At 41.5% G+C, this 23,159-nt stretch overlaps 1 protein-coding gene across 1 annotated transcript in view; it reads right to left on the bottom strand.

The window, feature by feature from the left end:
• Positions 1-23,159, bottom strand: part of LOC100447686 (neuroblastoma breakpoint family member 12) — a 2,265,351-nt gene that overhangs the window by 1,834,253 nt on the left and 407,939 nt on the right.

The raw sequence follows: 23,159 nt of genomic DNA, 5'->3' as shown, positions 1-23,159 counted from the left end.
CTTGAGCCCAGGAGTTTGCGACCAGCCTGGGTGAGATGGCAAAACCTCATATCTAAAAAAAAAAAAAAATCTATATCTATATCTATATATATATATACACACTAGCTGGTTGTGGTGGCACATGCCTGTAGTCCCAGCTACTCAGGAGGGTAAGGCTGGAGGATCCATTGAGCCTGGGAGGTCGAGGTTGCAGTGAGCTGTGATTGTGCCACTGCCCTCCAGCCTGGTGACAGAGCAAGACCCCGTCTCCAAAAAAAAAAAAAAAAAAAAAAAAAGCCATACAATTTAATAAGTTTTCACAAAGGTATAGGATCATATAGTCATTACTATAATCAAGATAAGAACATTTCTATCACCTCAAAAAATTCCTTCTAGCCTCTTTACAGTCAATACCCACCCCTGATTCCTTGTCCCCTGGCAGCCATGGATCTGATTTCTTTTTTTTTTTTTTTTTTTTTTAATTTATGAAGTATTTATTGATCATTCTTGGGTGTTTCTCGGAGAGGGGGATATGGGAGGGTCATAGGATAATAGTGGAGAGAAGGTCAGGAGATAAACACATGAATAAAGGTCTCTGGTTTTCCTAGGCAGAGGACCCTGCGGCCTTCTGCAGTGTTTCTGCCCCTGGGTAGTTGAGATTAGGGAGTGGTGTTGACTCTTAAAGAGCACGCTGCCTTCAAGCATCTGTTTAACAAAGCACATCTTGCACCGCCCTTAATCCATTTAACCCTGAGTTGACACAGCATATGTTTCAGAGAGCATGGGGCTGGGGGAAAGGCCATAGATCAACAGCATCCCAAGGCAGAAGAATTTCTCCTAGTCAGAACAAAATGGAGTCTCCTATGCCCACCTCTTTCTACACAGACACAGCAACAATCTGATCTCTCCTTCCTTTCCCCACACTTCCCCCCCTTCTCTTCAACAAAACCGCCATCGTCCTCATGGCCCGCTCCCGATGGTCGCTGTCTCTTCGGAGCTGTTGGGTACACCTCCCAGACAGGGCAGCCGGGCAGAGGCGCTCCTCACCTCCCAGACAGGGCGGCCGGGCAGAGGCGCTCCTCGCTTCCCAGACGGGGCCGCCCGGGCAGAGGCGCTCCTCACTTCCCAGACGGGGCCGCCCAGGCAGAGGCGCTCCTCACTTCCTCCCATACCGGGTGGCAGCCGGGCAGAGGCGCTCCTCACCTCCCAGACGGGGCGGCCGGGCAGAGGCACTCCTCACTTCCCAGACGGGGTGGCCGGGCAGAGACGCTCCTCACTTCCTCCCAGACGGGGTGGCGGCCAGGCAGAGGCGCTCCTCCATGGATCTGATTTCTATCACTATAATTTTGCCTTTTCTAATTTTTCATATCAGTGGAGTCATAAAATCATAGTCCTTTGTGCCTGGCCTCTTTAACTTAGGATAATGCGTTTGAAATTCATTTATGTTGTGTGTACCAGTAGTTTGTTCCTTTTTGTTGCTGAATAGTGTTCCATTGTATGGATATACCACAATTTGTTTACCCATTCTCTTGTTTGTGGACACTTGATGAGTAAAGCTGCTGTGAAGATTCTTGCACAAATCATTCTGCAGACATGTTTTTATTTCTCTTGGGTAAATATATAATAGTTAAATTGCCTGGTTATATAATAGGTATATGTGTGACATTTTAAAACTTTCAAAGACTATTGCCAAGTGGCTGTAGCATTTGAAACTTCTAACAGCAATGAATGTGAGTTCAAGTTGCTTCACATCCTTGCCAACATTTGGTGTTGTCTTGTTAATTTTACCCATTATGATGGGTATATACTGAAATTTTATTGTAGTTTTAATCTTTATTTTCCTAGTGACTAGTGATGTTGAACACATTTTTATGTGTGTATTAGCCATTCATGTATCTTCTTTTGTGAAGTCTCTATTCAGATCTTTTGCCCATTATATTTGTTAGAGTATCTTTCTATGATTGATATGTAAAAGTTCTTTATATACGTGAAAGGAATTCTTTGTCAAATCTATATTTTACAAATATTTTTTTCCTAGACTGTGGCTGGCTTTTTCATTTTAATGGTGACATCTTTTGATGAGCAGAAGGTTTGAACTTTGGTAAATCTAGTTTATCAACTTTTTTTATTTTTGGTTAGTGTATTTTGTGACCTCTTTAAAAAATATTTTCCAACCCAAGATCACAAAAATATATTTTCTGAAGGTTTCTTCTAGACGTTTTATAGGTTTAAATTTTATGTTTAGGTCTATGAGCCATGTCAAATTAATTTTGTGTAGTAATATGGGGTAAGGGTAAAGTTTCATATTTTTCACACATTTATTCAGATGTTTCAGCACCATATGGGGAAAGGTTTTCCTTTCCTCTACTGATTTGAGTTGTTGATTTGTCAAAAATCGATTGATCATATATGTATATCTCTTTCTGGACTCTATATTCTGTTCCATTCATCTATTTTTTTCTATGTTTACATCAATATTATATTTTCTTAATTACTATAGTTTTAAAGTATTTCTTTCTTTTTTTTTTTTTTTTTTTTTTGAGACGGAGTCTGATGCCGGGCTTGAGTGCAGTGGCGCGATCTCAGCTCACTGCAACCTCCGCCTCAGGCGCGTGCCACCACGCCTAACTAATTTTTGTATTTTTAGTAGAGATGGGGTTTCACCATGTTGGCCAGGATGGTTTCAATCTCTTGACCTCATGATCTTCCCACCTTGGCCTCCCAAAATGCTGGGATTACAGGTGTGAGCCACCATGCCTGGCCTAAAGTATTTCTTTAATAGATAATGAAAATTCTCCGAATTTGTCCTTCTTCAAAATTGTTTTGACTATTAAAGTCCTTTGCATGTCCACATATATTTTAGAATCAAAATGTCAATTTATATTTTAAAAATCTTCTAGGATTCTGATTGGGATTGCATTGAATCTACAGATGAATTTGGAGAGAATGGGCATCTTAGCAATACTGATTCTTCCAATCCGTGGACATGATATATCTCTTCATTTGTTTATATCTTCTTTAATTTCTCTCCACAATGCTTCTCAGCGCAAGCATTTTGCATTTTATTAAATTTATTTCTAAGTTTTGATGTTTTTGATGCTATTGTAATGATACTTTTTAATTTTATTGTTGAACTTTTTGCTGCTGGTGTATAGAAATACGATTGATTTTTGTATATTGACTTTATGTCCCATGATTTTCTAAATGTATTTATTCTACTAGAGGCTTCTTTTCAGATTCCTTAGAATTTTTAACATACACATCATGCCATGTGAAGATAGTTTTATTTCTTCTTTTTCAAACTTCATACTGCATTTCTTTGGCTTGCCATATTGTACTGGTTACAGCCTTCAATATAAGTGGTGAGAGAATTTTTTCTGATCTCAAGGAAAAAGCATTTGATATTTTACTATTAAGTATGATATTAGCTGTAGAATTTTTTCATAGATGCCATTTTTCAGATTTAGTTATATCTGAAAGCATAAGCATTTTAATCATGAATGAGTATTAAATTATTTCAAATTTTTTCTGCATTTATCAAGTTGATCAAATGGCTTTGCATCTTTATGTTGCAGATACGGTAAATTGTACTAACTGATTTTCAGACACTAAACCATCCTTGTATTTTTTGGGGGAGAACCCCATTTGGTCTTATAATATCGTTTTTTATTTTTTAATTATCTCCTTTATATATTGCTCAATTCTGTGTGCCAATATTTTGGTAAGGCTTTTGTATCTATATCCTTGAAAGATAATGGTCTTTAGTTTGATTTTATTGTAAAGTGTTTTTTCTGGTTTTGTTTCATTCAATTAAAAATATTTTTAAATTTCTCTTGTGATTTCTTCTTTGAAACATGGATTACTTATAAATGTTTAATTTCCAAATATTTGGAGATTTTTCTAGATATTTTATTATTATTAATTTCTAATTTAATTGATTTATAATTTAATTCTATTGTAGCTAGAGAATATATTATGTATAATATTAACCTTTTAAAAGTATTAAGAGTTATTTTATGACTCAGCATATGATTCATTTTGGTGACTGTTTCCTGGGCACTTAAAAAGAATGTTTATTCTGCTGTATAAGGTAGATTGTTCTATGAATGTCAATTAGGTCAAATTGTTGATTGTGCTGCTCAGGGCTTTTTATCCTTACTGATTTTTTATCTACTTGCTTATAAATTACTTAAAGAAGGCTATGTTGTTAAAATCTCTCACTATAATTAGATATTTGTTTATTTTTCCTCCTAGTTATGTCATATTTTGCTTCTGTTATTAGATATGTTTATATTTAGGATTGTTATGTCATCCTGTTGCATTGATTTACACTTAGGAGTAAACAGGGACTAGAAATAGACTGGCCCTCAAAAAGAATAAATCTCAGCTTCCAATAAACTCAGTCATTGATTGGATTAAGATAATTTGTCAGCACTGATTATCTAAACCTGGATCACAACCACAGCTACCTTCAATGTACACCTCCTTTTAGCCTAGAATTGGGCAGAGTTTTGACTATGAAGTTTAGGCTAATCTGGTGTGCAGATATGCCATGCAATTCCTTCGGTTTTCAAAATCTAGACTTGCTAGTATGTCATTAGTATGTCATTAGCTAGCCTATATGCTAGATACCCAGGATTTAGTGGTGCCAAATGTTGATTCCTTGTATTGGTTTATTTATACATTTTGTTGTCTGACTCTTTAAGAAGTTCAGGTCATTGCTTGAGACAAATTGTATTTATTCATTAATTCAACAAATACTTTTTGAGTATCTAACACAGTAAAACTCCTGCAATGATAATGCACTAGAATATAAGACCCTGATATTGGGTTCCTTCTTTCATTCAGCCCCCATTCTCAAATTAGCAGACACATTTCTTATTATTTGAGGAAAAAGAGAAAATGTGGAAAGAAGAAGAGGGGCAGGATGGAAAAAATAGGGGAAATGGTGGTAAATTTATCTTTGGAAGCAGCGAAGTGGAGGGTAAGTCCCAGCATCCCTAATGTTTTTCTGGACCTATCTACTTGAATTGGGCCAAGTGGGTACCACTAACCAGGAGATGTTTGGAATCACTGCTCTTTCCCTGGAAATCCCAACAACGGGACCCAGAAGCATCCCCATCAATATTTAGACTAGAGCAGATAACTGCTATCAGGAGTTGCCAAAACATAGCCAGGTGGTAATGAATTTAGATGGGAGTTCCCTGCTGGCTAGCTGTGCTGGCCAGCCCCAGTTATTTTATTAACCTAATTAATTTGACCCCTCATTCTTTATTTATTATGACTTTTTGGATAATATTTAATCAAAGATCAGCAAAATTTTATTAATATGAATTTTAATTAATATGCCCTCAAGGAACTTGCATTTTATTGGAGAAGCCAGCCAGGTTAACCAATAACTATCATGCAATTTAATAAAGTCCATAATAGAGGTATGGACCAAGTGGCACCATCCCAACCAAACAAGAGGATCATTAACTGCTTTTCTTTTTTCATGTTTTTCAAGAGACCATAGTGATCATCTTCATTGTAAACACATTCGGGTGTTGAACAGGTCAAGAATGATGGGTTTTATATCTTTGTGGCAGCAACAAGTGAATGTGTTAAAACAAATAATACAAATGAATCAACCACCATCCCCTCCAGCAGTACGATTTTCTTTCATTGATTCTATTCAGTGTTACTGTTATTGTGGTTATTATTTCAGTCATTCTTGAATTAAAGCTAGAACCACATAAAGTCGATTCTTAAACTAAACTAATTAACTCTTAAGCAGGTATAAATGTGAACTCCATTTGACTATGCCAATGGATAAAAAGACCAGTTAGTTTAAGGACACTATGAAAATCATTAAACTTAAAACTAACATGGTGTGAGGCAGGGGAGAGCAATCCCTCTGAGACCAGTGCTTTTTAAATTTCCAAGAAGAGAAGAAGTGATAACAAGAAAAATCATAGAGTTGGAAGCTTAGCATTTTATAAGGCAGCTAGAGAGGACCCAGAGGAAAAGCCTATCCAAGATTGATCTCTGTAATGGTTAATTTAATATGTCATCTTGATTGTGCTAAGGGATGCCCATTTAACTGATAAAACATTGTTTTCAGGTGTGTCTATTAGGATGTTGTAGGAAAAGATTAGCATTTAAATCAATACGCTGAGTAAAGAAGATTCATTTCCCCCAGTATGGGTGAGCATCTTCTAATCTATTAAAGGCCCAAATAGAACAAAAAGCAGGAGAAAGGGTAAATTCTCTCTCTCTTCTTGAGCTGGGATACCCATCTTCTCCTGCTCTCAGAAATTGGAGCTCCTAGTTCTCAGGCCTACAGACTCCAGGATTTACCCCAGTGCCTCCCCCACCAACTCCCCATCCCACCAGCTCTCAGCTTTGAACCAGGAGTTACACCATCGATTCCCCTGGTTCTCAGGCCTTCAGACTTGAACTGAATTGCACCACAAGCTTTCCTGGTTCTCCAGCTTGCAGACGGCATATTGTGGGACTTCTTGGCCTCCATAATCACGTGAGCTAAATCCCATAATAAATCTCTTATATGCCTATATATATACACATATCAGATTGGTTCTGTTTCTCTGGAGAACCCTCACTAATACAATCTCATGTGGACAATACAAGTTAAAGGAAGATGGAAGACCAAAATTCTTGGTTATGCATCTTCTCAATGTCCTTACCTTGTTCTCACTGCCCAGTTCTTTCACTGCCTCTTCTTCCAATCTACTTGAACAGTTAACCAAACAGCAGCTAACTGGTCTGGTCAGCTGGTTGTGATCATTCCAACCCTGGGAATGATTGCAGTAGGGTCTCAAAAATACAATATACAGGCATAATTTTACAGCAGGAAGCATGAAAGGAACTGGATTATGTATAAACCATGAAACATATCTGCCAGGTCCTCTTCCTTAAAAAGGGTGGATCTAATTATACAGGGGATCATAAAGGGGGCAGAATTTGTAGGAATGACCCCCCAGAGTTTCACATTACCAAGAGTAAGGGAAAAGTTTTAGGGAGAACTTTGGTGTCTCTAAGCAGAAATAACTCCAGCTTGGCAATGAGATATGCGTCTCTTTTCTCTATGATCTTCTGGGTCTTGGTCCCTTTCATGCACTTTCATATTTGCCAGCTACGTGTCTCAGTTTCTTTTATCCAAGCCCTCCATCAACTGATTATATTTCATCTCTAAATTTAACAGGCATGTGAAAGTACAGGATCTTCCACCCCCATCTCAGAGCAGACATCTTATTTCCTAGACTTTCATTTCAAGGCCAACCCAATAAAAGACGTTGAACTTAAAATGTTATAAAATATACTTCCACTAATCCCCAATTTAAAGCTCAGTTGTAGACTCTTTGCTCCCCCAACCCCATTTCTTTAGTAAGAGAAAGTAAGTAATGTTACCAAACTCTTGAAGTCCAGCTGCTGTCTCTAACTCTAACCAAAAGACAAGTACCGTGTAATGGAAAAAATGCAATTCTAAAGTTCAAATTTGGGCCTGGATATAAATCTTGATTCTGCTACTTCTTAGCATTATGACCTTGAGCAAGTGAATAATATATTTAACTGCATTCCCACATCTGTAAAATGGGAATAAAAGAGTTACTTTATAGGGCTTTAATAATGATGAAGTGAAATGATGTATATAAATGTGCCAGCCTTATAATGTACATTTAATAAGTTATAACTATTTTAAAAGGGATCTTCAAGTTTTGTAATAATGTTGGTGTTCACATCTGCATATGCCTAACTGTTAGGATAGAACTGGTGAATGAGAAATGCATTGTGTCAGTTCCTGAAAGTATGAGTGATGGACAGTAGCAGACCTTTCTGCTCATAATTTTGGTCAAGAAGTTGTGCTTTCTTATTTTTTTGTGAGATTTCCAACCAAAATAGATGATGAACTCATAAATTTGAACTGGTCTCTCTGCTCCAGCAACTGATAGAAGCATTTCTCAACCTATTCCCACCCACTCCTGGGCCTTTCCCACTCACCAGGTAGAATTTTGAGAAAGAAATTGGCCTCCTTCAAGAGAGAAAGTTCAGGCGGAAACAGCACCCCAGGCATTACACAGGAGCAATCTTGTGCCCATTCAGAGACTAACCACAATCCAGATGAATCCAGACAAAGCCTTAGTTAGCACTGCACAGTTTTCAAAGGACTTTCTTATTTCTCACCTCCTGGGCAAGGCCAACTCTTCATTATACCCATATTTAGCACTCTGTATATGTCTTCATTGTGATGACGATAGTGATGTTTTTTGTTTTTTTTTTTTGAGACAGTCTCACTCTGTTGCCCAGGCTGGAGTGCAATTGTGTGATCTCGGCTCACTGCAACCTCTGCTTCCCGGGTTCAAGCGATTCTCCTGCTTCAGCCTCCCAAGTAGCTGGGATTACATTCACTGGCCATCATGCCTGTCTAATTTTTGTATTTTGTAGAGAAGGGGTTTCACCATGTCGGCCCAAGGTGGTCTTGAACTCCTGACCTCAGGTGATCTGCCCACCTCAGCCTCGCAAAGTGCTGGGATTACAGGCATGAACCACCGCGCCTGGCCCATTGTGATGATTATTAATTAGATGATAATGATTGCTCATGTGTATTATTTCTTCAGTGTGTATCTCCAGGAGGACAAGGACCACGTCTAACTAGTTCAGCATTGCATTTCTAGCTCCTAGCCCAGTGCCTGGCACATAGTAGGTACTCAATAAATATTTGTTGAATGAAAAGAAGCTGTAGCATTCATATGCCCATCACTCTCTAATGAAATATTTACAATTGAGCTAACAGGTCTAGTTCAAAAATTTATCTACTGCCAAAACAAATATCACGACATTTTTCAGAGTCAAAAGCAAATCTCTTTTTGGCTAATCCAGGTTACTACTTCATAGATAATCAGAAAAGGACTACAGACACCCCTAACCCTCACTGCTAATGAATCATCTTCCCATTTAAGAAGTCAGCAGACTATTTTCTTTCCAGTTTCATGTCATCAGTTTTACTTAAACAGTTGTCAACCCTAATGGGTTGTTTCTCCAGATTAATTCTTCTCGCTTTTTTAGAAAGATTTATAGCACATCACCCTCATTCTGATCTTTTTATTGTCCAAGATTCTCCTCCTATAAGATAATCATATGATTTAGAGACTGGCTTAAATGGCCCAGGACCTAGAATTCATAATATATATTTTTTAAATTTTAGTAAAATTTCAGATTTTTCCTGACTACTCTCTCCTGATTCCTACCCACAATGATTTCTTTTTTCTTTTCTTAAAATTTTCTTGTTGGAGACTCTAAAAATAAATAATCAGAGAGGTGCTCTATTCCTGGTGTTACCCCAGATTCACTGCAGCTGTGCCGAAGGCTGCCCACACAGTCTAATGACACATTAAATACACTGTCTATGATTTGTCCTGTTAGGCAGAGCCAAAAGCTGCTTTGATTAATTTTTATTTTTAAATGCAACTGGCATGTGGATATAGATCCTGCCTTTGTGACCTTTGGGCAGGGCACGTAATCTGTCTCTTTCACCTACTCTTCTACCTGCAAAATTGGTGTGACAATAAAATCTTTCTTTCTAAATTGATATGTAGTAAAAGATAAACTATACAGGAGCACTAGTGAAAAGATGCCATGCAAGTGCCTCAAAGTGATCTGTTTTCTGGACTCTCTGTGGCACATCTTGCATCTCTAACAAGTCTCCCTCAGCCATGTTCTAAGCCCCAGCCCCAGCATTAACCAGTTGTACAAGTAACAAATACAGATTCACCTTAGTGCAAACTAAGTCAAATAAGAAAATAATTCTCCTGCTAACTAAAACACGCATCTTAGTATTCTAGAGCAAAATGCAGGTAACTTCTGGATAATCCAAACCACAGCTTTATAGGCAGTGATGACCAGCCTTCTTTGAGTACTTAGCATATGCCAAGAACTGTTTTCAGTGCACTGCATACATTATCTATTCAGTCCTAAGTACCCTGGACGTAGCTGTGATTATTAAACTGCATTTTTAGCCAGGTGTAGTGGTTCATGCCTATAATCCCCGTGCTTTGGGAGGCTGGGGTGGGAGGATCACTTGAGGCCAGGAGCCTGAGACCAACCTGGGCAACACAGCCAGACCTTGTCTCTACATATTTTTTTTTTAATTAGCTGGTTATGGTGGCACATGCCTGTAGTCCTAGCTACTCAGAAGACTGAAGCAGGAGGATCAGTTGAGCCCAGGACCTCAAGGTTACAGTGAGCTATGATTGTGCCACTGCACTCCAGACTGGGTAACAGGAGAGAGGCCCTGTCTCAAATAGATAAATTGCATTTTACATCTGAGAAAACTGAGGCATATAGAAATCAAATGGTTTTCCTGAGCTCACACTGACAGTAAGTGGTAGAGTTCAGATTTGAGTCAGGGGGCTTAGCCTTTATACTCCACTGCATTTCAAGATAATGATAACAACCATTTATGTGCCAGCAGTTGGGCCAAGTACTTTACGTAGATTATCTCATTAAGTTCTCATAATAATCATCTCCATCTACAGATGATAAAAATGAGACTTAAAAGGGTTAATTTGCCAACTATCACAGAGCTAGTAAGTGATAGATTCTGAGCCAGGCTGTCTGATTATAGAGACTGACAACAAAAATACTAAACCATGTTGTGAAAGCCAGTGATGGCTCTACCTACAGTCTTCCATGGAAGACTCCCTCATCATTTACAAGGACATGCAAATGTGTTTGCTGGACCTAGTGAGGACAGAAATTCCTCTGCACTCTCCATTCTAATGGATTTACAGGTAGGCCAAGGGGAAAATGAACTCCTGAGTAGCAGCCTGGAGTCTTTGTTGATGCAAGCTGTACCAGTGGATTTCAATTAGCCAGGAGGCTTTTGGAGGGCAAGCCCAGGGCATGGACAACTCACAAGGGAGGAGGTCCCCAAAGCTCCCCAATTCTGCCCATAGCAACAGAGGCTTCCTGTAGCCAAGTCTGTCTCTGATTTGCAGATGGGTGAGTTAAATTCACACAATCTCAGCCATAACTCTTAGGATGGGTTCTCCATTGCCCTAACCAGAAAGGCCCCAGAATGTTTGTCTCCAGTGATCAAGGTCTGCCATCTGCTGAAGTTTTACCCTTTGCTTTGTCATCACATGAACCTAATATTCTACAATTTACCCTGCCCTTTCATGGTCAAATATTGCCCTGGTACAATCAGGGATACAGTAGAATTGTGCAGGACCAAAGGAAATAAGGACAGGTCTGGGAGAAGGGAGGGGGGATAGATCAAAGAATCTTGAAACCCTCGGGTTGGTGATTCTGGATTTGTGGTGCTGTGGGAGACAGGGCAAATATTTCCGTGATAAAAGGGACTTCTGAATAGGAAGAAAAGGAAGAGGAGAAAAAGAGGGATACCCTCTGGGGTATCCAGTGCCACCAGTATAATGATCACTAAACAGGTTGAAAGGGAGGGCACCAGGAACTCAGCCCAGAAAGTGTGGTTATACAATAAAATTAAAGCCAAGGTTGTCCCCCTTTGCATTTCCTGTCCTCCCAGCCCCTCCCATTTAGACCATACCCATATTTTCCCGTGTGGAAAAAAAGAGTTCACTCGACTCTCCTTTGCAGACTTGGAGTAAGTCTCTTTTCTTTGCCCTGAGGCTCTCAAGGCATCTACTACAGTGCATGGAGCAAAAGAGAGACTGCATCGCCCCCTCGTGGTGCAGGGCCAATCTCTGCAGTATTCCGGACGCTGTCCCGGGCTACCCAGACAGGGGCATCCTGTGGGAGTGGAAATGCTGTCCTCAGAAACTCTGGCTGTTGAATGACTTGTATCTTGTCAGAATGGTGAGATCCCCGAATGCCATCACCCTGTTCCTTCTACCCTCCCCATTGATGTTCACACAGGTCAGCTAAGCTAGACCTGTCTGCAGTGTGTTTTGAAAACAGGTTGCCCCTGCAAGGAAACTCCTGGTTTAGTAAATCAGCACATCAGGGCTAGAGAAGAAAAGAGTTCTGCTGTCTTTGTTTCCATTCCAGTCCGTTCTGCCAAGTTGAAGCAGAATGATTTTCATTCATCTTAAATCCCCCCAAAATATTTTTTTAAAATAAACCTCTCAAACCAAACACCATCACATATGTACCCTAAGGAATAATGAGTCACCTTTTCAGGCAACAGAAAGAAAGGACCAGAGAATTGCTGTCAAGCCTAGGGTGGGTGGAGGAGGCAGGGAATTAATTTTGTTGAGTGGATAAAGGTCTGGGCCTCAATCCCAAAAGCCCAGATTGGGGCATCGAGCCTACAGCACCCCTGTCAGTCGCTCCCTGCTGTCCCTGGAGCCTGGGCAGGCAAACAGTCATCCTTCTGCACTGTCTCTCTGGGACAGCCGGAGCCTTTGTCCCCATCCCGAGGTCACCCTCTCCCAGAACCTCCTCTGCCTCTGGTAAGAGGAGGTAAAAGGAAGGTGGACACAGGAGGTCCATCACAGCGTGGATGAAGCTGCCCCTACATCAGAATGCAGAGCTTGGAGTCTAGCCCCATCCTGGCCAACACAGAAGCAGGGAGTGAGAGAGGCAAAAACGAGGAGCCAGCCTGTTTCCATAGATACAGATTTCAGTTGCATTTTATGACAGCCGTGCCAGGCTGCCTGGAGAGGCATTGTTTGGATGCCTAGGGACCCGCTCAGAAGGAAAATGAAGTAAGAAGCAATTTTTTTAAGATTCAAGTGGTTTCCCTCCCAGTTTCAGATTGAGATCCATCCTCCGCCCTCTGGCCTTCTGGCAGAGGTCATCCCTGGTAGGACACTTGCCTTTAGTGCAGCCTGGGCAGATTTAGACCCTCCAAACCCAGGCCTCGAAGATCACAGTCAAAATGATTCTGAGAAGCAAGCCTGCTTTCCCTGGAGCCTGGGCAGTCAAACAGCCATCCTTCTGCACTGTCTCTCTGGGACAGCCGGAGCCTTTGCCCCCATCGCGAGGTCCTCCTCTCCCAACACTGCTAGTGCTTCTCTAATGGCTGCTCTGTGGCTGAAGGAGTTCCAATTTCCCAGCACCTGGTGACCTCTTGTGAGGGCTGCCACTGAGGCTTTGAGAGAAGAAGGCTCACCTGGTCTCCTGCCGGGGGCTCAGCCTGCAGCTGGGGAAGGACTCCCCTTACTTCTAGATTCAAAACACTCATTTTCCTTTGCCACTCCTACATCTTCATCTCCTACCACCTCATCTAGGCGGTGCCCTTCTCTGTACTCATCACTCATTCATTTCTCAAAACCCATTGAGTTCTTTCATTTGCCAGGCCTTTATAAAATAGACGTAAGTAAGAGACTTTCCCTGTACTCAGAAATCTCACAGACTAGTGGGGGATGCAGACACATAAGTGAACTACTAGAAAACAACTTAGATAGGGTCAAGTAAGAAGTCCTGGGGAAGTTAAAGCCCAAACTGAGCCTCAATGGATGAGTCAGTTAGGGGAGAGGAGATTCAAAATAGAGAGGGGACTGCATAGGCAAAGGCATAGAGGCAAGAAACAGGGTTATGTGCATAAGAAACTCGGTAGATCATAGGTGCTGAGAGCCAGTGCAAAGCTATGAGTGGCAAGAGATGGGCTGGAGTAAATTGGCAGTCGTCAGACAGCAGAGGGCCCTATGTGCCATGCTAAAGGCCCCAAGCTTCATCCTGCAGTGGTTCTTCAGCCGTGGCTCACAGAGTTCCAGGGCTCCACTGTGGTGCCTCAGGGGCAGGACTAGGGGCCTCTCACTCTCAACCTGAGTGATTTTTTTTTTCCAGACAGAGTTTCACTCTAACTCAAGTGATCCGCCCGCCTCAGCCTCCCAAAGTGCTAGGATTACAGGCGTGAGCCACTGCACCCTGCCCTGAGTGACTTATTTTATATGTACTTGAATAGGTGACAGCAAACCACAGTGAGATTAAAGTCTGGGAAGGACATGATCAAAGGGGCATGTATAGGAAGGACATGATCAAACGATGTTTCAAAGAGACCACTCCAGTTTCCAGGCCTCACTTCCAACCATTCCTCAGGGAAGTCTACCGCCCAAGAAAATCTCTGATGGTAAGAAATGATTTACAGCAAAAATGAAGACTTCTTCAGTACATCTGTGATAATTATTTCCAAACTTACTTCATCCTGAGAAAAGAAAATGAAGTGGGAATCCCTTGCCCTTAGACTTCAGAGCCCTGTGCTGATCATGCCATCTAGTGGTAGGAGTGCAGCATGACTCCAAAAGGAAACAAGCTTGCATTTCTTTCTGAATATCTGTATTATCTTATTTAATCCTCAAAACACCTTGGCTAAGTATGTCTTATTAATATACCCATGTTACAGGCCGTAAAACTGAGAGATGGGCAGAAAACAATATTTGTTTTGAGTCTCCTGTGGGTTAGGAACTATGTCAGCTGATGTACATGAGACTGGCATTATCCCCACTTACAAGATAGACAAACTGAAGACCTTGGTGACTGAGAGACCAACTAGATTAAGCTACAGACACTGAGGTTTTCCTGCTTCCAGGTCTAGATTCATTCCAAAGAATCTGGTCAGATTCAAATCTCTAACTTGAGTTGAAAAGAAACCAAGTAGTAAAGAATGAGGAAAGAGGCAAGCCTTTGTGAAATTCAGAGTAGCTGGCACAGACAGACCACAGCTATTTCTTTGTCATGAATGGCAACAAAAGCACAGTTGTATATTAGATTCTAGAATAATTATAGGAAGAATAATTACCACCGGAATATGCAAATTATAGGAATCTGTGAGCCTAAAGCCAATCAGATGCCCAGCAAGTACGTTTCTTAAGAGTGAGTGGCTGCTTTCTGTAGAACAGAGCATCGCTTGGAGCCAGAAAAAAACTGAGAATTGTGGTTTGAATGGAACCTTAATTCCACATCTGAAACCTTAATTCCTCTTTGCCATGTAATGTAGCATATTCCCAGGTTCCAGGGATTACGATGCTGACATCTTTGTGGGCCATTATTCTGTCTTTCACATACATTGAGACCAAAAAGACCAAGTACCTATAAGAGGACCAACCCAGACGGGCTGTGGCAATTACGCTGTTGCTTCTGAGTGAGAAGTTACAGGCCCAAGAAAGGGTAATGACAGGCTTAGAGATACATAAAAGAGACAAGCAATTTCCAAAACAAAAAGCAAAGGCAAAAAGAAAAATAAAAAAGCTCTCTGTCCATAAAAAGGTACAAAATATGCCTATAAAGGAGAAAAACAGGGCTGGATGTGGTGGCTCATGACTGTAATCCCAGCACTTTGGGAGGCTGAGGTGGGCAGATGACCTGAGGTCACGAGTTTGAGACCAACCCAGCCAATATGGTGAAACCCCTATCTCTACTAAAAATACAAAAATTAGCTGGGTATGGTGGCACACACCTGTAATTCCAGCTACTCAGGAGACTGAGGCACAAGAATTGCTTGAACCTAGGAGGTTGCAGAGAGCCGAGATTGCATGACTGCACTCCAGCCTGGGTGACAAGTGAGACTGTCTCAAAAAAAAAAAAGTTAAAATTAAAAAAAAAAAAATAACATTCTTGCTCTCTCTCACCTATCTCATCCACCAGTGATATGTGAATATAGTACAAATCAGGCATCCAGAGCCATAAAAGGCAAGACAAAAACACATTGGAAAAGCAAAATGTCACAGATAATCCCCAGGTTTGACTTTCTGATTTGCGAATCAGAAGAGGCCCTTGCAAATGATGATAAAATCTGTCTCCAGATGCACCAAGATGATGAATTTAAACATATATGTATATATAGTTGACCCTTGCACAAAATGGATTTAAATTCTGTGGGTCCACTTATACACAGGTTTTCTTCAATAAATGCAGTCTGCCTTCCGTATTGTCTCCATATTGGTGGGTTCTGCATCAGAAACCAAACATGGGTAGGAAGGCAAGATTTGGAAATCTGCATTATAGTAGGGCTCGCTTTTCATATCCACGGTTTTCATAGGGCAGACTACAGGACTTGAGTTTGTGTGGATTTTGGTATCTGCGGGTGGTCCTGAGGCCAATCCCCCACAGATACGTTGGGATGACTGTACTCCTTTATTATCATTATGTTTAATGCCAGCAGAGAAAGAGGACTAAAAACTAGGAGGAGAATCAGCAGTACTGACATTGCTATCATAATCCAGTTTTTTAAGCATCCAGGCTTAAATGCTGAACTGAAACAGAAGCTGATCTGGCAAAATTTTTTTCTAACTGGTTTCTTGAATTTAAGTGAAATGTAGAGGCCTTTCTAAGCCAGGCACAAAGTTAAGAAACAATACATTTTTAAATGACAGATTTGATTAGATAAAAATATAAATTCTCTGTACAGCAAAACACACTAAAAGTAAACCTGCAAGACAAGTGATGATTTGGAAAAAGTTTTACAACATAAGTGGCAGAGGAATAATAACCATAGTCTATAAAAAGAGCTTATACATCTATAAGGAAAAGACAACTGCTCCCCCTACCCAAATGGACAAAGAATATGAGTAGGCAATTCAGAAAAAAAAGAAAGGCAAATAGCTAGTAAACATGAGGAGTCATGCCATCTCTCTAGTAACCAGAAAAACACAAATTAAAATAACAAGATACTTTCTGCCCATCCCATTGTAAAAAATGTGAAGCTGGACAATAGCCAGTGATGGTAAGAATACATAACGAAGTGCTCCCTTGACAGCTATATGAGTGTAGTATGGTACAGTGGTTTGAGAGCAACTGGTAGTACCTATCAACTTTTAAATTTTACCTCTTTTGAACAATCATTTCTACCTCTACACACTCCTGAAATATTCCTACATGTGCTCAAAATATATTCATAAGGATGTTATTACTTAAAAATATTGTGACAGGAAAAAAAGCAATCTAAGCGTCTTTCAATAGAGAACAGACTAAATAAACGTACAGGATGTCCTTACTATGGAATACTATTAAAGACATTAAAAGGATGAGGTTGATCTGCATGCACTGCAAAGATCACCAAGCTATATTAAGGGAAAAAGGCAAGTCACACAATAATATGCAATTCATTGATCTCATTGACATGTACATACATATATGCATAGAAAAAGCATCTAGAAAGACACATATCAAACTGTTAAGCATGGTCACAGTAATGGTACGATAGGAAGAAGAGGGTAAGGAGAGGCCTCTACTCTTTTTATTTTTATGTTTTTTTTGGAGACGGAGTCTCGCTCTGTCACCCAGGCTGGAGTGCAGTGGCACGAACTCGGCTCACTGCAACCTCCACTTCCCAGGTTCAAGCAATTCTCCTGCCTCAGCCTCCCAAGTAGCTGAGATTACAGGTGCCTGCCACCATGCCTGGCTAGTTTTTGTATTTTTAGTAGAGATGGGGTTTCACCATGTTGGCCAGGCTGGTCTCGAACTCCTGACCTCAGGTGACCTGCCTGCCTCGGCCTCCCAAAGTGCTGGGATTACAGGTGTGAGCCACCACGCCTGGCCGAAGCTTTTGTTTTTTACCCTACATGCCCCTATATTGTTAGTTTTTTTTTAATGTGCAGATATTCATGCCATACATTTGTAGTTTTATTAAATATATAGATATGTGCAAAGTGAATTAGTCTATTTAGAAAATATTTGCAGCTATATTGGTTTTACAGAACAAAAAGCAGCTTTTTTAAACATGCTAAATGTTAACTAATTAGCACAAAGACCGGAGACCCGAGATGCTCTGAAAAGTCAGCACTGTAGAACCAAATCTTATAATTAAAGGAGACAACATGGGCAGGCCAGAGCAAACATGGTCTCTGGAGTCAAGCAGATCTGGTCCTAGTCCTGGCCCTGCCCCTTTCTTTCTGCAACTGTGTGCTAATTACTTAAGCTCACTGTGTCTCCAGGAAATAAACATACAAGTGCCTACCCCTCAGTCTTGATGCAAACACCATGTGTGTACAAAATATTTTTCTCCCTTTCTCATTTATGATATTGTATGTGTAGGCTGGGGTCATATGGCAGCTGGGAGACTGTAGTGAACATTTTACAATGATTTTTTTTTTTAGGTGGACCCAAAGAAATGTTTTTAGGGCCCTATCTTGGTGGTAGAGTGTCAAGAGGTGCAGTTTATTGTTGGGGAGGGTTGTAATACAAAAGCTTTGAGCACCAGGGCCAGGATGAACAATTCTAGTAGCTGCACCTTCCTAGATCAGTGGTTCCAAAATTTCAGCATGCATTAGAATCACCTGGGGGGGGCTTATTAACCCAGCTTGCTGGTCTTGCCCTCAGAGTTTCCGATTCAGCAGGTCTGGGGTAGGGCTTGGGAGTACACACTGTCCTAACAGGTTCCCGGGTGATGCCGATCCTGCTGGTGTGGGGAGCACACTTTGAGACTCTCAGACTTAAAGCATCAACAACTGCCCCTAGCCCATTGAATTTTAGACTGCGGCAGACTCTTTCCTTACCCCTAGTTCTGGAGATGCTTCCTCTGGCGTTCTCTCTGAACCTTCCCAGGCATCAAGAATTCCAGGACACTCCCTGGTTTTACCTATGGCCAGTGGCCAATTTCTGCAGCCTGTGCTAATTCTGTCCAAGGTGATGGGGCAGCTGAAAGAACCCAAGACTTTTAGTTAAGGGAGGGGAGAAACTGGGGGTAATGTGGAGAGCCAGACCCAGCCCCTCGCCTGGGTCCTGCCTGCTCTGTGTGCTCAGCACAAGGACAGGAAGTGTATCCCCCTTCTGCCTAAGCAGATTGGGAAAGATAACTTTGTTAGCAGGAGAAGCCTGGGCCGAGGGGTCGTGCTCTATAGAATTGGCACAATCTGCTCTCATGCATGAGCTGCTCCTATCAATAGAGAGCCCTGCCTTGCCCTGACAACTCGTCTGTGCTGGAAATCCTCTCTCGAGTGAAAGTCCCCCCAGTTCCCCCCTCCAACACACCCTATGCCCCTCAGGGCACGGGAGCCCTTGAACCTCAGCCAAATGGTTGTGATGAAGAATTTCTGGCTCCCAACCAAATTGGCCAGGGAGGAGGGAAAGAGAGGGCCATGGCCTGCCTCCTGACCCTCTCCAGGTGGCACAAACAGACCAAAAAAGCAAGTATTGATCTCTCTGCTGGTGAAGAAAGTACCCTTGGTTTCTCTCTCTGGTGACCTTCTTCCTAATAATGGTGATAGCAATTACTATCTGTCAAGCGCTTACTATGCCAAGTATTGGACTCAGTTTCACACACAGTTTTATTTAATCACTGCAAATCTTAGAGGCAGACACTGTTCACCATTTTTCACAAGAGAAAACTGAGGCTGAAACCAGGAAAGTCACTTAGGCAAGGTCAGGCAGCTGGCTAGTTAGTGGTGAAGCTAAGATGATCTAACCCCAGAGCCTGGCGTTAACCTCTTTGCTGTTCAGTTTCCCACAAGATGGAGGCTCCCAGGCCAAGGTTAGGCCCAGGATTCAGCATGGTGGGGTGGATCAGATTCTCCCCCGACCCCTCTCTTTCAGCAGCGTACATGAGGCCTCTTTGCATACTCCATGTGCTAAGCATCACATAGGGGACCGTGCTTCATTTACCTTTGTGCTCCCAGCACAGTGCCAAGCACACAGTGGCTACTTAGCAAAGCCTGTGGTAGAAAGGAAGGATAAAGTTGTACGATGGGCACTGGGTAGTAACTGGCTTCTTGCTGGTGTTGGGGTTTTGAAGACATGCAGGTGAACAAACAATACATAGATGAACAACCAACAGATTAAAATTACATTTCCCAATTATGTTTGTCCTTGCCCACTCTACTGCAGCCCCTCTGGCTTCCTTGCTGCCTCAAGCTTCACCCCCATGCCCTCACGATTCTCTCACCTTCTTGAAAAATTGCTCAAATCTCACCTCAGTGAGGTCTCTTTGGGCACCACCTCCCTTCCACCAGCAATCCCAATCCCCCTCACCCTGCCGTATGTTCTCATTTCTGGTACTTACCACCTTCAAATGTTCTGTATAATTCACTCACTCATTGTGTTTAATGCCTGTTCTCCACCTCCCCACTAGGAATCTTTGTCTTACCAAAGTGTCCCACACACCTCAAAGGGTGGGAGCTCAACAACTACTTATTGAATGAATCTCTAAACATTGCCCACTAAGTCAGAGCTGGGCTTGAAATACTCAGAGAAGTGACTGGATTCTCCCACAGCCCCCAGTCCTATGTTTCTCAGAGACTTGTTCCCCCTGGCACTTCCCAGTAACTGGAAGAGAGATTCTACATCTCCCAATTCCAGTCACCACAGGGATTGACTGAGGATGGTCCTCTTGGGCCCCATAAATCTTTCTGCCCTTCTCCTCAGGCCAGGGCTCATCTGGTTCTCCATAAAGAGCCTCTCTGCATATTGAGTCTGTGTCCCACAACTGGAGGCACCCGGAGCCATGGAAAACACATGGGCTTGAGAGCTACGCCACAACCTTAGGGTGTCATTTCAACTTTAGCCTTGATTTCCTCATCTATAAAATAAGGGCTGGGATCAATGATCTCCTCCAGTCTTTCCCAGTTCTGACATTTTCCCTATGGAAGTGGGGGAGTGCGTAACCTTGGTCAAAACGTACTTAGAAACAAACCAACCCATGGCCCTGGGGCACAGGACACAGCCACACTCAGATCATAGCAAATATAACCAAGTGAACAGGCATTCACAGCATCACATAGGTTAGATTAGCAGCCACCATCTGTTTTCACAAAGCAAAAAAGGCAGTGATTATCATCTCTATTTCACAGATGAGAAAACTGAGGCTCAGAAAGGCTAAACAAGCCGCCCACACATAGGAAGCAGAAGAGCCACACTCAAAGCCAGGTCTTCCAATGGCAAATTCCACAGACTTTCCACACAGAACTGCCTCATTGCTTTTGAAATGCACCCTGGGCCAGGTGCAGTGGCTCATGCCCGTAGTCCCAGCACTTTGGGAGGCTGAGGCAGGCAGATTGCTTGAGCTCAGGAGCTCAAGACCAGCCTGGGCAATATGGCAAAACCCCATCTCTACAAAAAATACAAAAATTAGCTGGGTGTGGTGGCCTGCGCCTGTAGTACCAGCTACTTGGGGGGCTGAGGTGGGAGGATTGCTTGAGCCCAGAGGTGGAGGTTGCAGTGTGCCAATATCAGGCCACTGCATTCCAGCCTGGGTGACAAAGCAAGACCTTGTCTCAAAACAGAAAAGAAAGAAAAAGAGAGAGAGAGAGAGAAAGAAAGGAAAGGAAGGAAGGAAGGAAGGAAGGAAGGAAGGAAGGAAGAAAGAAGAAAGAAAGAAAGAAAGAAAGAAAGAAAGAAAGAAAGAAAGAAAGAAAGAAAGAAAGAAAGAAAGAAAGAGAAAGAAAGAAACGAACAAACCCTGGTAGGAGAATGCCACCATTAGATTATCCAAAATGTCAATAATCTAATAATCTATAAGATTACAGAATATAAAATTGGAATTTACATTTGAATGTGGTTATGTCTCCTATTCTAGACATTTGTTTATTTATCTCAAATAATGCAATACAGACACCCTGGAAAGACATCCCTCTGAAAGACCTGAGAAAGTGATTCTTGGTAGGAATAGACAAGTCATCTCTCAATGGTAGCTAAGATGAGCCTCTTTCCCCATCTCTTTCAAAACTTTCCCCAAGATATACACGATTGAGTGTTTATATTTTCAAGGACTTTCAAGCTACAAACAGAAGAACCAACAACAAAGATAACTTAATCAATTGGGTACTACAAGTAGAGGAGTATCTTCTTTGTTAACAGAGTAAGAAAACAAAGAAAGTGCTAAATTGAAAAGCTAGATTTGTCTAAATCCAAGAGACCATAACTGGTTCAGAGCCTTGTTGACAGTCCCATTTTTCTGGATTCAAATGCATCCTCTACTACCATCTCTCACAAAATGATGACGAGCGATGACACCACCCACCACATTAGCCAAGTTGTACTGGGAAGCCTTGGATAGGGAGAACTTCATTTTGAAGAGAAGCTTTGTAGATTCTTTTCTCTTCATAGGACTATATCAGGGAGAGCGCAAGCTTCAGGAATCAGCATGTACTGAATATTCCCAAAGAAAGAATGATTGGATTTTTTCCCCTCATCCTCTGACTTCTTACCTTATTGATATTGCAGGGATCAGCCTTGACCATCTATTTTTAACTGAAGGATTTGCTATAGGGCATTGTCCCAGTCAGAGTGGGCTCTCAAACTTGGGAGTTCAAAAGAAATCAGACATCTAAAGTAAACAAGGTTTTGGGCTAGTGACCATTTTATTTAAAATGGAATTGGGGACTCACACAACATTGGTACCATCCTCCTTCAAACTGCCCCCATCAAAATGCAATATGTCCATGACACCAGAAAGGACAGGAAGAGGGGGTGGGGTGGTGAAGCAAGTGCTTAGATTTTTTTTGTCTAGTTTACCCTCAAAGTTATCTTCAATTTAGTAACCATACATTGCAGATTTCATAAAACAATCTAAGTTTCAACTATTTTTGCTCCATTGTTTTCACAAATAAACTTGTAGGATAAAACGCCCCTATTTTTGGTTTGGAAATGTAGTCAAAATAACCATTTTTTATACTACCAATAGTCAATCCCAGATGATGGGAAGGGAGTGGGCCTCAGAGAGCATGTGTCCATGCCCTCCAAGCATCATTCCTCATTAAGCCACATTAGAATTTAATCTAAGAGCCTCCTGGTGAGCAAAACCATCATATCTCCATTTAACAGATGAAGACACTAAAGACTAAAAATGTTAGCTGACATTGATTGAACCTCCGCCACTCAAAAGTGTATGTAATTATGAGTGAAACATGGTGAGAAATGCTATTACTTTGACAAATGGCACCAGAATTCTTTGGAGTGTTAAGGCTCCTTTCAAAGAGGGAGACCACCCTGCTGAAGGTTTGTTTCTGTTTCTTTTTTATTGTTTTGATCTTTCTAGAAAGCTTTTTCCTTTTATGTTTAGTTGACACATAATAATTGTACATATTTTGTGATACAGAGTGATGTTTCAATACATGTATACAATGTGTAATGATCAAATCAGGATAATTAGCATATTCAGCATCTCAAACATTTATCATTTCTTTCTGTTGGGAACAATCAAAATCCTCTCCTCTAGCTTTTTGAGACTATGCAATAAAATAGTTAACGGCCAGGCACGGTGGCTCATGCTTGTAATCCCAGCATTTGGGGAGGCCAAGGCAGGCAGATCGCCTGAGGTCAGGAGT

This window comes from Pongo abelii, chromosome 1 (assembly GCF_028885655.2).
Source record: "Pongo abelii isolate AG06213 chromosome 1, NHGRI_mPonAbe1-v2.0_pri, whole genome shotgun sequence".
Taxonomy (NCBI): Eukaryota; Metazoa; Chordata; class Mammalia; order Primates; family Hominidae; genus Pongo; species Pongo abelii.
Note: the sequence above shows the minus strand (reverse complement) of the source record. Positions and strands in the feature narration are given on the sequence as shown.